The sequence below is a fragment of the Ursus americanus genome, chromosome 29 (assembly GCF_024610735.1).
Source record: "Ursus americanus isolate L20-20 chromosome 29, mUrsAme1.1.p, whole genome shotgun sequence".
In the NCBI taxonomy this organism is placed as follows: Eukaryota; Metazoa; Chordata; class Mammalia; order Carnivora; family Ursidae; genus Ursus; species Ursus americanus.
Genome location: NC_142155.1, coordinates 10936113 through 10953614, shown reverse-complemented (window position 1 = coordinate 10953614; position 17502 = coordinate 10936113). Strand labels below are relative to the sequence as shown.

Below are 17502 nucleotides of genomic sequence, written 5' to 3'. Positions count from 1 at the left end.
AGCTTTTGAAGAAAGTATATCATGCTGATGTTATATATTGTTTTGGATAATAACTTTGTAGTACAAAGTTTATTTTACCTATCACTTTACAAAACATTTTGGAGCGTTGTGTGATAAGTTTTGTTTTGTTTTTTGGTCTTGTTCTGCACTGTACAATACCTTAGCCACATGCAGCTATTTAAATTACTTACAATTAAATAAACTTAAAAATTCGTTCCCCAGTCACATTAGCCACATTTCAAGTGCTCAGAATCATCGCAGAAAGTTTCTTTAGATAACATAATACTAGTCTAGAAAATAGTTCAATTTGATGTTGAAATTATGTATTTCTTTTGAAGATTCACTTCATTCTGTTGTTCACTCACATTTAAATTGGCCACAGTCCTAAATTGGATGGTGGTTGTCATCACCCTTGTTGTAGTGTTTCTTAGTTATGTTTTGGGGTGACTATTTTTAGAATTTTTGACTCATAGTTGCTAAATTATATACTAAATATTATAAATTTATTAAAAAATAACTTTGCTTTCTCATGTTCTCTATCTTCAAACTGCATTGCTGTGTCCTCTCGCTTTCTATATCTGTTTACTTTCTCTCTCTCTACATATGTATATGGATAGATAGATAGATAGATAGATAGATGATAGACAGACACATATACAAACATATTCATCTAGCTAGCTAGCTGTCTAGATAGATAGATGGGTGAATGGATGAATGGATATATGTATTTGGGAACAATTAAGTTCATTCTATCATAATTACTGCAACTCAAGTTAAAATAGCTGCTCTAGGACAGTGACTTGGTAAGAGATCACTTAGCAGAATGTGGATGCCATGTTGTAAGTTTCAGGGTCAAGGGAAGACTGTCCCCATGGAATAAAATTGATAGGGCAGGGGGAGACAGGAATTAAAGCATTATATGTATATGGGATCATTTGGCTCTTTAAGCACACCTTCTGATGACTTACATTGGACTTATAAATCAGTATGCATATACTTATGCATATTGTGTATGACCTTTTTAAAAGTCACATGGTGACTTTACCTGGTGGGGCACCTGGGTGGCTCAGTTGGTTGAGAATCTGACTCCTGGTTTTAGCTGGGGTGGTGATCTCAGGGTTGTGGAATGGAGCCCCAGTGGGTCTCCACATTCAGCAGGGAGTCTGCTTCTTCTTCTCCTTCTCCCTCTGCCGCTTCCCCCCTCTCTCCCCCACTCCAAAATAAATAAATCTTTAAAAATCACATGGTGAGGATACTCTTGCTGCCTTCTGTGCCTTAGTATTGTTTTGTAAACACATATTTTTCTCCCCTGAAATAATAAAATGTTAAATAAAAATGTAAATGGTGTGCTTAATTGGTGTGCAGATAACTCTTAATGGATATATATATATGTATATTAATGTATATGTATATTTTCTCATTTCTTAAAGTAAGGACTCTACATCAGTTCTTATTGAATATGTATTTTAAATCACAGTGGGCATAGAATCGGACAGAATTGAATCTCACAACTATTTACAATACCAACAGATTGTGAAAGTACAAACGACTAGTGGCATGGGTAACTGGAAGGATTAAACTGGTGTAATGCGTGGAATTTACTGCTTCTGCATACTGTCTTCCCTCCTTAGGAATTATCATTCTGGGAATGTTGGTGACTATATACACCTCTGAAATTGAAGTTAAATCTCTTTTTCTGGGAACACAGGGGCATCACATGTGCCGTTGTCTGATTCAGACAACTCTGTTTTCTCTTATAATGAATCTCTTTTTCAATAAATGTCTTGAAAATAAACTCCAATCAAATAGTTGCCTTATTCTAATATTTTAACCGATCCCAACTCACTGTTTACAAAATGAAACATTAACTGTAAAGAGCATACTTTTTATCAGTGTAGCAGAGACGTTTTCCTATTTCAAAATTAGAAATTCCACTCTCTGTAATATCTATCTATGCCTTTATTACTAAACCCCACCATTGTCTACTAAGGACCATCTAGGGAACCAACCACGATAATCTATAGTATCCTGTGACCCTGTTACCTAACCTCCTTAAGTACTAGTTCTCTTGTTGGCACAATGGGGTTAAGAGTATCCACTATCCACATGGTAAGATTATTAAGTGGTTTGATGAGGTGATGCATATAAAATAGGATGCTACATTAGCATTCTTCCTGTTTTGATTTTGCTTGTGGTACCTGTACCATAGATATCTAATATCACTATGAGTGAAAGATAATCACGCAGGGGCACCTGGGTGGCTCAGTCATTAAGCGTTTGCCTTTGGCTCAGGGTGTGATCCCAGGGCCCTGGGATCGAGCCCCGCATCGGGCTCCCTGCTCCTCTGGGAGCCTGCTTCTTCCTCTCCCACTCTCCCTGCTTGTGTTCCCTCTCTCGCTGCCTCTCTCTCTGTCAAATAAATAAATAAAATCTTAAAAAAAAAAAAAGATAATCACTCATGTATAAGATATAAAGAAAAGGTAAAAGAACTATTTTTATGTCTTATAGGATCTAATGGGGTGAGGAGAAGAAAAATGATTTGGGAGGAGAGATCTTAGGAGAGTGGATGCCATGTTGTGAGTTTCAGGGTCAAGGGAAGATTATCCCCATGAAATAAAATTTAAAGGGCAGTGGGAGACAAATTAAAATTGTGTTTTAATTATAGCCCATTATTTTGGGTTCTGGACTCAGTTCTAGTGTGTGTGTGTGTGTGTGTGTGTGTGTGTGTGTGTCAGAATGAGTTCCCGCACCAACAAACAATTCTCATATATCAGCAGGATGTCTGAGAGAATTCAATTTAACTCAATTCTGATATTTTCTACCCAGAGATACCATTGGATCCCACAGATTAAGGGCTCAAAAGACTGCCTTCTACTTCAGATGCCAGTCATAAGCCCAGGTTGTTACCTATGCTTCTGACCAACTGGCTGTAAATCAGAGGTTTCCACAACTCCCTCCATAGGTTTGATTAATTAGAGCAGCTCATAGAATTTAGGAAACCTGTTTACATACTAGATAACTGATTTATTATAAAAGGATATAACTCAGGAACAACCAGGTGGAAGAGATGCGTAGGGCAAGTTCTGGGGAAAGGGCACAGAGCTCTCATGCCCTTTCCAGGTATGCCACTCCCCCAGCACCTCTAGGTGTTCCCTACCTGGGAGTTCTCAGAACCTAGTACTTTTGGACTTTTATGGAGGCTTCATTACTTTGGCAAAGTTGATTAAATCATTGGTTATTGGCAGTTGGTTCAACCTCCAGTCCGTCTCTCCCAGGAAGTCGGGGTGCTAGAACCTGAAGTTCCAATCCTCTAATAGCATGATTGGTTCTCCAAGCAACCAGCCCCCATCCCTAGGTGTGGTCCAGAAGTCACCTTGTTAAGTGTTCCCTTCTGAACCACACATACTGAAAGTCACCTCATTAACCTAACAAAAGATACCTTTATGGCTTTCATCACTTGGGAAATTCCAAGGATTTTAGAAGCTCTTTACTAGAACCTCCCTTGAGACCAAATGTGTATTTCTTATTTATTATAAAGCCCAGTATCACATCCATTTATTTGCTTGTTCAGTTTAAGAGTTACACATATAAATTACACATTAAACACAATGCTTGGCTCTCTCATTCTGTTCAGTTTCCAAAATTAAAAAAAAAAAAATTGCCACAGACTGGGTAGTGTATTAATGACAAATTTATGTCTTACTGTTTTAGAGGCTGGGAAGTCCAAGATCAGGATGCCCACATGGTCAAGTGCTGGTAAAAACCCTCCACCCAGTTCATAGCTAGCACCTTCTTGCTGTTTTCCTTACTTGGTTGAAGGGGCTAGGGAGCTTTATGGGGTTTCTTATAAAAGCACTAATTCCATTTATGAAGGCTTCACCTTTGTGACCTGAACACATCCCAAAGGCCCTACTTCCTAATACTATCATCTTTGGGGGTTAGGATTTCAACATGTGAAGTTTGGGGGGGACACAAACATTCAGACCATATCACTGGCATAAGGTAGCTACTTAGTGTATATATACCCTTTCTGTCATTGATGTTACTATTCTAATTTTATCATTATACCAAGTTGGTTTGTTATTTATCAGCAAATATGTATTTAGCACTTTTCCATATATAAACTGAGGTTAAAAAAGATAAATATGTTTCATGCCCTCATAGAGCTTACATTCTGTAGAGAAATAAGCAATAAAGAAAAATTACACAATGAAATGCAGCTTAGTAAATGCCTCAAGGGGACATTTTTTTTTTCCAGATAAATTGATAAAATTTTGCTGTGTCCTAAAATTCAACAAAAAAAGATAACCTGGTCAAATGGCATCTGGAACACAACACAACCTTTATATTCAACATAATCTTTTACATATGGTATAATTCCACTCACACACACGCACACATCCACACACAAAGGGATGAACCTTGAGCTCTAGTGGGCTTGTCTCAAAATTGAGGTCAATTATCACATGTTTTCATAGTGAATGCCATATTGCTTTTGCCACTTGGGGAAATTTGGGCATCTTTTGTCTCTTAGCTTATAAATATTAATAGTATAAATCTCTTTTCAGAAGAAAAAGAAAAACAGTGAACTAATTCTTGCTTACAAGACGGCAGTTGAATATAAATGAAATGTGTAATGTGACCCATTGGGGCAAGTCCTAATAAAGATTTGTGCCTCAAGGAACTGAGTAGAGAGGTCTGAGAATAAAGAAAGAGACAAAGACAGTGCTAGTGTGGAGAAGAGAAAGAAATGGCACCAGTTCTGAGAAGAAACAGAGAAGCATTGCGGTCTTGATCAGGGCCGTTAAGCTACTGACACTTAACAAGGAACTTAAAGTGTAAATCCTCAGACAGAGCCAGTTGGAAGCAGAGCCTGACATTGGATAACAGGATTTCCTTTTTTATCCCCTCCCGCTTACTGACTTTGAATAAACTCAGAAAATACAACACAAATTGATTATACCTTCAAACTTTTAAAGTACTCTGTGAATGGCTTCTGAGGTCAACCTGTATAACAAGGGCTAACTGGTTTGTTTGTAACTATTACTGCTAGGCAGTATTTAGCAGTCCTTTTAGGAGCATGTGATATCTGGATTACTCTAAGAAATGATACCTGCAAGGGTATCAAATAAGACTATGGACCTTTAATAGCAGGTGTGAATTTTCCCCCTCAAGACAAAGACAATTTCCGTGGGCCAGAGTATAGGTTTTAGGTATTGTGAATAATTGACTATTAAGTTTGGGAACCTAACAACTTAATCATTGGGGAATCAGGAACAGGAGTTTGGGAATCCTTGCAAAAATCAGGTACTAAATTCTTTAAATGTAAATGTAATTCTTTATATTATTCTTTAATCATCAAACTAAAAATATTGGGAGTATCCTCTTTGCGCTCCAATAGTACAGTGCCTACTGCTCACAGAACTTTTAATTCTGACCGTAAGCTACTGATTTACTTGTGTATTTTGACAGCAAGGAATACATTTTATATCCTTTCGGTAGTCTTAGTCCTTCTTCCTATAACTTAAGAGGGCTTGTAATTAAAAAATTTGGTCAGATTTATTTATGTGTTAATTTATGTGTAACATTTACATGAATATTGGATGATACACGTGATATTAAACAAAATATCTATAAGAACCTATTGCATTCCAAGCACACTGCTAGGTTCTAGAGGTACAGTGATTAAGTAAATAAATACACACAGATACATAGCCATGGTTTCTGCCTTCATGAGATTTTTTTATAGGCTATTCAGAGGACTCTTACTGGGCACTTTATAGAGAGACGGGTTGTACCAAGATAAAATCAGGTTCTTTGCTAAGATTTGGCTACAGATATTTAAAAAAAAAAAGTGACCTAAAAACAATTACTACTTAAAAGGGCTTCATCTTCAAATGACTGCCCAAACCTAAGTATTTATTTTTCTTACCCTATGAGATTCCATAAAAGTGAAGAAAAAGGAAGTGAGCTATGAGCAGACGAGATGTTTTTAGAAGATGGAAAGTAGTAGCCTACTTTTAGCAGCTTTATTTATTTATTTATTTATTTATTTATTTATTTATTTTTTACTTCAAGTTTTTATTTAAATTCTAGTTAGTTAATATATGTGGCAAAATTAGTGTCAGGTGTAGAATTTAGTAATTCATCACTTACATATAGCACCCAGCGTCCATCCCCCACTTAGCCTATCCCCCACCCACCTCCCTCCATCAACCCTGTTTGTTCTCTGTAGTTAAAAGAGTCTCTTATGGTTTCTTCCCTCTCTCTCTCTTTTCCCCTTCCCCTATGTTCATCTGTTTTGTTTCTTAAATTCCACATATGAGTGAAATCATATGGTATTTGTCTTTCCCTGACTGACTTATTTCCCTTAGCATAATATACTCTAGCTTCTACTTTTAGACTTACGAGGTTTCCAAGTAGACGTGTGGCGGTGGGGGAGACGGCTTGACTTGCCCTGAAGCACCTTACAGAGGCTTAAGACCCAGATGCCAGATTCTGTGGAGCAGGAAGTGAGAAGAGAGCTTCCGATTGGCCGGTCCATTCAACATTTGTTGACAGAGCAACCGCGTCACAGTTTATTCTCCTTACCATTCCCTCCTCCTCTCTCCCCCCTTACATGCAGCAAAAGCAGCCCCACCTTGAATTCCCAGGTAGAATCAAGAAGAAATCCAGTGAACCGCCTGAGCAAAACGCAGAGATTCTGGAGTTGTTGCTCCGGCACCCTTACAGCTTCATGCTGAGTTCCATATGTTGTTTACCCTAAAGTGAAGGCTGCCAGCTCACAGGCTCCATTCATTCACAGATGTTAGAGACACTTTTAGTGTCCACTACAGCAGCGTGGCTAAAAAGACCCACGTGGAAATTCCCACAAGCTACACACAGAAATCCAGTCAGTAGTCAGTTTAAATATGAATGAACAACAAAGGCCACAAACTATGAAGAACACCAGCAGGAGGAACTAAAAAAAATCAAGATAAATGAGTAGACCCGAAAAATAAGAAGTTAATTCAAGAGCAGAAGGGAGAGCTTAGAAACGAAACAGGATGAAATGCTACATTCCTGGTCAAGTTTGACACATCTTGAAATGCCTAAGCCCCCACCCCCAGGGCAGCTGCCTCGCCCAACACACTGATGTTCTGTGTAAAATATTTTTTGAAAAATTAAGGATATTAACTAAGCTTAAATGGAAAGCTCTGGGTACCAAAACCCGTAACACTGAAGCACTTGGGCAGAAATACCTGGACAAGATACGAGACTATACAACCACACTGAAGATCACAAGCTTGTCGCAGGTATGAGTTGATTCTCCCAGCCAGGAAGTAAAATAACCCGATCTGAGACATTAAAATAACAGCTGACGCAAAGCCTAGAAACTCCTTTCAGTCCAAAAACAGAGGTAAACGTGAAACTGACCCATGAGGAAACACAGAGGAGCTCAGAGGATAAGTCCAGAGGTCATAACTGCGAAACACAGGAGGAAGTTCAACACCATTAAAGATGCCAAGGAAAAAGGGAACAATCTATAAGCTTTTGGAGGTGAAGAAATGAACTAGGTCATCTACACAACAATAAGAGTTAAACTGCCCTAGACTTCCCATCAGCAGTAGATTGTAGACTACAGCTGTTCAATGCCTTTAAAGTATATGGAGCAAAACTGTTTGAAACCACAGTTCTGTGCATGTCTAAACCATCAATCAACTTCCAAGTTCTCAGGAAACCTACTTTGCAATCTCCTTCTGAGAAAAGTATTTAAAGATGTATCACTCAAGAGAACTGAGCATAATAATCAAGAAACTGGGACAAATGAGAAACAAGAAATAGTGGAGCTACCCCAGGAAACTAGTGCAAAGAAATCCCTGAATGACATTGTGTGAAGAAAGCAAGCTGTAAAAATTAAAACCAGAGACCATTTCCAGGAGGCTCCTCAAAGAAATCTTTATTAAGGATAATGACATGGATTCTAAGAAATATCCAATGACATTATTGACCGGGTAAGGAAAGGAACAAACACTGAGAAAAACAGAAAAGAAAAAAAAAACTGTTATGGAAAATCAAGTTTCAAATGTGAAGCAAACAAAAATGTGACATCATTCTGGGGCGCCTGGGTAGTGCAGTCCTTAAGCGTCTGCCTTGGGCTCAGGGCGTGATCCCGGCGTTCCGGGATCGAGTCCCACATCGGGCTCCTCCGCTGGGAGCCTCCTTCTTCCTCTCCCACTCCCCCTGCTTGTGTTCCCTCTCTCGCTGGCTGTCTCTGTCAAATAAATAAATAAAATCTTTTTAAAAAAATGTGACATTATTTTATTAATTGTTAGAACCCATTTAACTATTAACTTAGGCACATTTTCCTCTGAGTGAACACGAACCCTGATATTTCATCCCTAGAAAAGGAAATTTAACTTCTTCTCATTCTTTTTACTTGGTTCTGGGTATATGTAATAATATTGTAAGTTCCCTTTACTGTTTTTCAATTTATAGAATAAGCTCCCTTCCACATTGAATACTTATATATGTTTACATAATTGAATATAAATATTTTGTCTATGTCAAAATAAAGTTAAAACTGACCAATATGGGGGTGAAAGGATTTGGACAGGGGAGAAGTGCAGGTAAACATATGAATATTCTCATCTAGAATGTTCAAAAGTAAAATAGCCTGTTCAAATTTTAGGACAAGAAATATAGGATTACGTAAATTATAAAAGGAGAAATAGAACTGTTGTCTTTTGAAAGCAAAAGTATGTAAATAAAGTGAGCTAGGGTCTCTAATGAGAGGCGCCTGGGTAGCTTAGTTGGTTAAGCATCTGCCTTGGGCTAGGGTCCTGATCCCAGGGTCCTGGGATCGAGTTCCGCCTCGGGTTCCCTGCTCAATGGGGGAGGCTGCTTCTCCCTCTGCCTGCCGCTCCCCCTACTTGTTCTCTCTCTCTCTGTCAAATAAATAAATAAAATCTTAAAAATAATAGTCTCTAAAGAGTTTTAGCCATAGGTATTATCTTAAAATTAGAAAGCAATAGATAATATCTCCAATAAAGCAGTCAACATATAGAGGTAAATTATTTTTTAAAAATTAGAGTGCTTTGAAGAACTAAGGAAATAAATATTTGAAAATAAGTTTGAGAAGTGGAATTGATAGTGTGGGCAGAACGGACGTGAGGGGAAATGAATTATTGTAGCTATGTATCAAACCCTTATTTATTTTAATTTTCATCATGTGCATGCATTAATTTGATATCCATTAAAATAGGAAAACATAAAAAACTGCTACTTAAGGTCCCCTTCATTAAGTTGCAAATTACCAGTTTTGGTGTTTTCTGGGGCCTTTCATAAATAACATTTTAGCTACCAGAACTTCAAAAGAGCCATAGATCCAAATAGAATTATAACAGCATCGGCTTCTCTTTTACCTTTTATTGAGTTTCTACTGTATGACAGGACTTATCAGGCTTTGGGAATATATGATTAGAATATAACCCCTGCCCTTAGTGAGTCTCTCTGAAGAACCCACCTCATTTCTTTTGTTCTGTTTCCTATTGAGTACTTCTGGTTGGCCCATTTCACACAGATCTGATGAACACACTTTTATAGACCTCTGCCTCCGCTTCTTAACTTTCAACCCAATGCTTTCTCTAACATCTTCTTTAATTCACCCTCTTAATGCATGCAGAGGAAAGAGATTGCTGTGGGACCAGCAATTGGACAGGATGACATTAAACACCAAAGCCCAACAGTTTTACCTGCCCTGGTTTTCTTTGATATTACAAAGGACAGCAATGAGAATTGTCACAAAAGAGAAGGGAGACTACTGTGTGGTATTGCTGAAGGGAAGATAAGTTTCTTTCTCCCTTTCAACTAATGAAAGAGGCATGATTTAGGGTGTTACATGCTACCATTTATATGCCTTACAGGTATTCTGAGAACTAATTTCTTCTTACAGTGGATATGGAATGGACATTAGCTGTTTTAACCACCTGTGCAATTTAAATCTTGGGAAGAGATTGAGAGGACACAAATAACTCTGTGTGTGTGTGTGTGTGTGTGTGTGTGTGTGTGTGTGTGTGGTCTGAGCTAACATGATAATTCCTAATTTCTAAGAATATGTGTTAAGTAAATTTTGGAAATCATCATGGCGAGAAGCTGGCTTTTTCAGAGTTACAATTTCTGCCTAATATATAACTACTAAAAAATCGCCTTGATTCTAAAACAAGCGTTGTGATTAAAAGGAAATTCTATAAAAAGAAAAGAAATGAAGTCTGTAAATCTAACATGATTATACCCAATAATATTTCTCCTAAAATAATCCATAGCTGGAAATATTAGTCATTTAGTTACATCTGAAAGAGATTCCTATTCTTGAATCAGGAGAAACTAAATTAATATCTGGGCTACATTTTCAAAAATAATCACACAAATTTTATATGTAATATATGCTTACAATTTTAACATAGAATGTTTTAAAAGATTTATAACTAAAGGTCATTTTAAGGGGAAACATTTATACTTCAAAGTACATTTAGAAAAAGATTTGATATTGAAGATTTTAGTGCCACTATTTTATCTCAGTAAATTGTTCTTCAGTATCCTTTTAAAATGCAGAATCATACTGCAGTGTTTTTAACCCATTTTACCCAGTGAATGAAAAGGTTATTCTTACTTTTGGTTCAATTTAACAGAATAACAGAACCTTAGACCTGGAAGAGACTTCAGAAGGGGAAAAAAAAAATCTCTCCTTTCACACACTGTTGAACAGAGAAGGAGACATTATGGGTCTTGAGGTCTGCCTGATTTCCCTGCCCCTGAAGCCATTGTCTCTTTGTAGCTGGAAGAGCTTGGAACTCATATAGTCCCTACCTCCAGCCCAACATTCTGAGGACTAGCATTTAGCAGTCCAACTACTTGTTCTGTCTGCAGTCTAGACCCAGTCCTAGCAGTCTGGCTTCTAACATATTCCTGAGACCAGGCACTAGATTTTTGCCATGTTTTGGTTATGTCCCTGGATCCAATTCTGCTGCCCAAGTCCCTCTAGAGCTAAAACTTTGCCTTGCCCTCACCAATCCCTGTCCAGAAATTAGAAGCTGCAACTCTAGATACCGACTTCCCTGATGCCAACTGCCATATTGGAAACAGATATTACCTTCTATATCATTCTTCTTCAAACATTGTTGTACCGGTATTTCTAGTTCTTACTGCTATTCTGGATTTAATAGTTATTGCCTATAACCATCTTCTTTGAGTGTTTTGTTCTACTACCTGAGCTCAACTTCTGTAGTGTGGTTTTTTGTGGTTTTTGTTTTGTTTTTCCCTTTAAGCAACTGTTCCATGCCAAAGGGCAGATTAATTTTAATTCTAGTAAACTCTTCTGAGTCTGAGATAATAGTGTATACTTTTCCTAGGGCTGCCATAACAAGATACCACAGACTTGATGTCCTAAACAACAGAAACTTATTTTCCTCATAGTTCTGGAGGCTAGAACTCCAACATCAACATATTGGCAGGGTTGGTTTCTTCTGAGATCCATGGGAGAAGGTTATGTTCCAGGCCTTTCTCCATGTAGATGACCATCTCCTCCCTGAGTCTTCACATTGCCTTTCCTTTGTGTGTGTCCAAATTTTCTCTTCTTATAAGGATACCAGTCATATTGATTAGATGGTGTTCTAATGACCTCATTTTAATGTTCTTTAAAGATTTTATTTATTTATTTGAGAGAGAGAGCGCTGGCAGTAGGGGCAGAGGGAGCAGGACAAGCAGACTCCCCTCTGAGTGCAGAGCTCACCTCAGAACTCAAGCCCACCACCATGAGATCATGACCTGAGCTGAAATCAAGAGTCGGACACTTAACCTACTGAGCCACCCAGGTGCCCCAGGACCTCATTTTAATTTAATTATCTCTCTATAAAGTCCCTGTCTCCAAACATGATTACATTCCCACTTGGGTTGAGGACTTTAACATATGAATGGGGGACACAATTCAGTTCATAACAGTAACATTTATAGTAGGAAAGAGACCAAGTCTTCTGTACATTTGTGTGCATACATGATAAATACTAATGTTTGGCATTTGTCTCCATTGTTTTCCGTTCATAAAAAACATAAGATCATTAAGAATCTTATTGAAGGGGCTCCTGGATGTCTCAGTTGGCTAAGCATCCAACACTTGGTTTCAGCTCAGGTCATGATCTCAAGGTCCTGGGATCGAGCCCTGTGTAGGGCTCTGTGCACAGTGGGGAGTCTGCTTTGGGATTCTCTCTCTCCCTCTGCCCCTCCCCCCCCAAAGTAAATAAATAAATCTTTTTTAAAAACGAATCTTATTGAGTAGTTACTTTATGAGGAGAATTGATATCCAAGATCATGAAGACACAGTTTTAGGCACAGCCAGAGACCGAACACAGTGGGTTTATTTCTTAACCTCTGTAAGCCTCCAGTTCTGTGACTGGGAATAACTGTACATACCCCATGAAGTAGTTGTAAAGATTACAGTAGATAATGTGGTATGGCCCTGTGTACCTAGAACCTGACACACAGCAAGTGCTCAACAAATACTTTTATTTTGGGGTGCCTCAGTGGCTCAGTCGGTTAAGTGTCTGCCTTCAGGTCAGGTCATGATCTCAGGGTCCTGGGATCAAGGCCGGAGTCGGAGTCGGGCTCCCTGCTCATCAGGGAGTCTGCTTCTCTCTTCCCCCTGCTCTTGTGCTCTCACTTGCTCTCTCTGTTTCTCCCTCTCAAATAAATAAAAAATCTTAAAAACAAAACAAAACAAATGCTTTTATTTCAATGATACCAAGTAGGAGGTATAGATAATACATGCTACAAAAACTCAGAGGGAAGCTAAGGTTTCATGGTGGAACTGGGATAGAGTTTGGGCAGGAAGATTCAGTGTGGCATTCTAGTCATAAAACTTAGCATGAACAATGAGAGACATACACAGTGTTCTGGGAACAGTAAGCTTACAGACTTGTGGAAGAAAAAGAGCCTACAGGTTACAAATCATGGGAACAATTTTAATCCCAGTTCTTTCAAGAATTGAGTTACCTTGGGCTAGCGAATGAGAGGGATGTGTTATATCAGTGATCCTCATCCCTGGGCATACCTTAGAATCCTCTTTAAAAATTAAGCAGCACCAAAGGGGATTCTGATTTAGTCATTGTGGAGCCATGCCCCAATTTATTTTAATGTGTGCAGCTAAATTGAGAGCTACAAGACTAGTTGAGTACACTTTATAATCACTTGAGAAGCTTCCTACAAATGGTAACAGTGGTTAAGCCCCAAGCACAGAGATTCTGATTTAATTGTTCTGGGTTGTGGCCTGAGCATTGTTAATTGTTTCTCCAGGATCTCTTATGCTAATTCCAGTGTGTAGTCAAGGTTATGAATGGCAGAGCTTGACAGTCTTCATTCAAGGGCTTTTCCAGATCTCAGCCCTGACCCTTTATAAGTTATGAAGTGCTGGTTCTTCCAAGAGAATTTTAATTTTGTGTCATAATAGGAGAATCCCATTTTTATTTTATTTTTATTATATTTTTTAGTAATTTTTTATTATGTTATGTTAGTCACCATACAGTACATCCTTAGTTTTTGATATAGTGTTCCATGATTCATTATTTGTGTGTAACACCCAGTGGAGAATCCCATTTTTAAAAAGTTGCTTATTTATATGGGCATGTCTTTGACTGGAAAAAGCATCCAAAATGACAAAACTTGTGATCCGAAATGACTCCACTTACGTTTTGGGGACAGAATAAAAAGTTGTGTGTATCCAGATACATTTTAGAACTCTGACCCAGGTACCTTAAATTTATGTTCTGACAGACTAACAGGTGTGAATTCTGTGGTCCGACTGTAGTGCTTAGGAGCCCACAAATGAGAGACGGATTGAAGAATAGAAAAGTGAACTTGCAAATGTCTCGGACAGAAACCGGAAGCCATGCCTATGTAGAGACAATAGATAGGAAAGTAATTCTTGGAGTCTAGAGTATCATACAAATGTGAGTAATTATTACTGTCCTCATGGTTGTCCCAGTTGGGTTAGTGGGAAAACTCTTACAGATTGAGTCATTTCATGGAGAATGAAATCCAAAACCCAAGCCAAGCCTGCCGGGGCTCAGTGTAGCACCAGCTTCTCCTCACAGAGTGAGCTTCTCCAGCACTGTGCTCTTCTGGAATAGCGTCTGCACCCTGCCCTTCACGCACACCATAGACTTTTCCATCTCTCTTCTTTGACATTTGATGTTCCACCCTTTTAAGTGCCTTCCTATCTCTAGTCATGATTTAAAAACTAAGACTCAATTTCACTTCCTTTATTGTTGTCTTGAACTACCTAATTTTATTTTTAATGTTTTCAATTTCGTGTCTTTTCCTGAAGGAAAGTGATTGTAAGTGTAAGTAAAGCCTTTACATAGTGCTTTATGCTTAGAGTGATAGTTTATAGTTACACACGTAGAAATGTGGTTGTTGGATTCAATTGTGCACTGCTAGGTCTTTCTTTACTTTTTAAATTTGTGGAGCTAATTACAAAAGTAAGAAACTAATAAATTGTGTATTTGAGTAGAGAGAAAAGATGTACCCAAAAGTATAGCTAAGGATAGTTGAGTTTGAAAAAGGGTAACTCTTCCTGTCTTCTAATTCTTGGTGCATCCCTTTAGTTTATTGATTTAATCATTGTGCATTTGGTAAAAGTACTTCAACCAACAGGTACCTGTGAATACTGGATGGCAAGAAATTATTTACTTTGTATCTTGTGTGATTACAGCTTACTTTTCTGTTCTCAGAATTCTATTTCTTTAGTTATTTTTAGTAATTTGGACATTACTTAATTCTTTGAACTGTGAAAAGGAAACCGTAATATTACTACCACTAGATATTAACTTAGTGTGTATTTTAATGAAAGAGAAAAAATTCAGTTATCCACAGAAGAAATTATGGAGTGAATTACAGTAAAGAATTGTCGTTAGATTTAAAAAAGGAATAAGACAACATCAGTAACATCGGCCATAGTAGTGAAAAACAAAAACAGTTAAAGGAGAACTGACTAATAGCTGAGTGATCAGAAAGAAGAGAGCTGAAAATTTAATTGGTATAATCCCCCCAAATTCTAGATTAGAGAACAGTTTCTTTGGGAATCCATGAATTAGGTTAGAGATTAAGAACTTTTGGGAAACCATGAGGTACATTAAGTATCATCATCCAAGACCTTGTATTTTTCAATGAGTTAAGGGGCTTGGGATAGTGATTGGAATTGCTCAAACTCATTCTAAATGGTTGGAATCAAAATTACATAAGAAATTGTAGCCTAATTAATGAGTAAACTGTCAAATTTATTTAATAGCCAGAATCCTTAGCTCTAACTGATGTATTTGTGTTTAGTTTATAAAATACAATTGCATCTCAAAGAGTTCTTGGCAGAATAAACTCTTTATGATGGATATGGGTAAGTATTTATTACTATGGCAGGTTTATAATGTAAAAATTGGAAGTTAGCTCAGTTTTCTGATTAAAGGGCACTGTTTAAAGGAGTACTATGTAGCCATAACACTTCTATTATATATTCTCATATTTATTCATAAAAATATGTTTGTGATGGCTGAGAGAAAGGCATTGCTGATCGTATATATACTATATTGTATGTTTTTGAAAAATTATTTATATATGTCCACAGAGAAGGAACTGAAAGGAAATGTTGATTATACTTACATCTAAATGGTAAAATAAGATGCATTCTTCATTTATTGTCTTCTTTATATTTTTAAACTCCTACCATAAACATATTCCTTCGTACTAATTGAATTTGGATTTTCTATTTACTCTTTATTCCTTTGCTTTTCTTTTTCTCCTTTCATGCCTTCTATTAGATTGATCAAGTTATTTTCTGAACCTATTCATTTATTTTGGAGCTTAGGACACTATACCTTTTTTTTTTTTCTATCCTTTAATGCAAACCTTAGCTTTTCAATGCAATACTTAGTTTTAACAGTTTTTTTAGCAAAATCTGAAAGTCCTCTAGAGCCCTCTATGAAGGAGGACTTTAGCATGCTTTAACTTTCTTCCAAAATTACTGTTTTCTTTCCATCCTCAATATTACTGTTATCTGGAACAGGACCAGCTTGTTTTTGAGCATTCATGTAAATAAATGTTAATATTATTTTATAGTTAATACTTAGATTTACCAACATGTTTAGCATGATTTACTGATTTCATTGCTTATAATTACTTTCTGTATCTCCTTTTTTTTTTTTTTCTGCCTTCAGTTTTCTTTTTGTCAGAACATATCTTTTATTAATTCTTCCCATGAGAGTCTGGCAGTAGTAAAATACCACTAGTTTATCATTTCTTGAATGATATTTCAGTGGAGTATATAGCAGAGGCTTTTTCTCTTCCACAGTTCCCTGTGCTTCAGAAATAACAGGGGTGCCGCATCTTTCAGGCAGCAATCCTGGGAGGTTGACTGGAGTTGCTTTGAGCCCCATTAACTGGGGGAGCTTTGGTCAGGGGCTGAGTGTTCTCTCCCAGCAGTACAGGGCCTCGCGGGGGCAGCCGCCTCTACCAGCGCCGGTCCCCCTGTCAATGGATCCAACAGCTTCAACCACTCGCCTCTGTGCTTTCTGCAGGTTTCAGCTCTACACCTGTCATATTTAGGCTTTATAGCATAGTATTTATTGTCTGAAATTAATACTGTACTGTGTTTGAGTAGAGGGAGGATTTTCTGTGTGTTTTACTTGGACCTGGAGTGCACATATGATTTTTAAGAAGACATTTTTAAAAATTAATTGAGGAAGGAATAAACAAAACAGTAGTACCGTGGTCCTTTAGTCATAGTAGAAACCAGGGAAAATACCGCCCTTTTGTGTGATTTGGTTGGAAATTTAGTTGAGGTAGAACTAAAGGAGTTTCCTATTCTGGGAAATCACTGGTTCTGATTTGTTTTGTTTAATTCTTGAAAAGTTTTAAAAGTACTTCTACCAAAACAACAACAAAAAGACAACAAATGGATACAAATAAGTAGAAAAGGGAAATGGGGTATAGAAATAATGACGTGGAAATGCAAGTTTCTATATAGCATTTAGTTAATTAGCTTGTACATCATGTAAGTGATCTCTCCTTGACTTTGTGCTTTCTTTACTAACTCGCTGTTTGAAGTCTTATCATATGTGGCATAACATTTCTACTTAGCCTTTTTTTTGGTTGTTTTCTTAGTGAGGAAATAGCTTATGTCCATCATTGTAGGAAGCTAGGTATTTGGGCCGCAGGATAATAAAAAAGTCACCATTACTCACTAGATAGCATTACTTGAATTGTATCCTATAAAGACAAATAAATATCCTTTAATGGCTTGTGAACTTATAAATGAGACTTTAAACTGCCAATATATCAAAAGGAAAAAGTAACCCAACATACCATTTGAAACTACTTCCTGTTTATGGTTCTATGGCTGCCTAAGCTAAAGAAATTAAAAACAAAACTAATTTCCACTGCAAAAAACCTATAAATAGAGAAAAGATAATGCTTATTTAA

General features: G+C 37.3%; 1 protein-coding gene across 9 annotated transcripts in view; it reads left to right on the top strand.

Annotated features, from left to right (window-relative positions):
* Positions 1-17502, top strand: part of RIMS1 (regulating synaptic membrane exocytosis 1) — a 393719-nt gene that overhangs the window by 185184 nt on the left and 191033 nt on the right. The window lies entirely within an intron of this gene.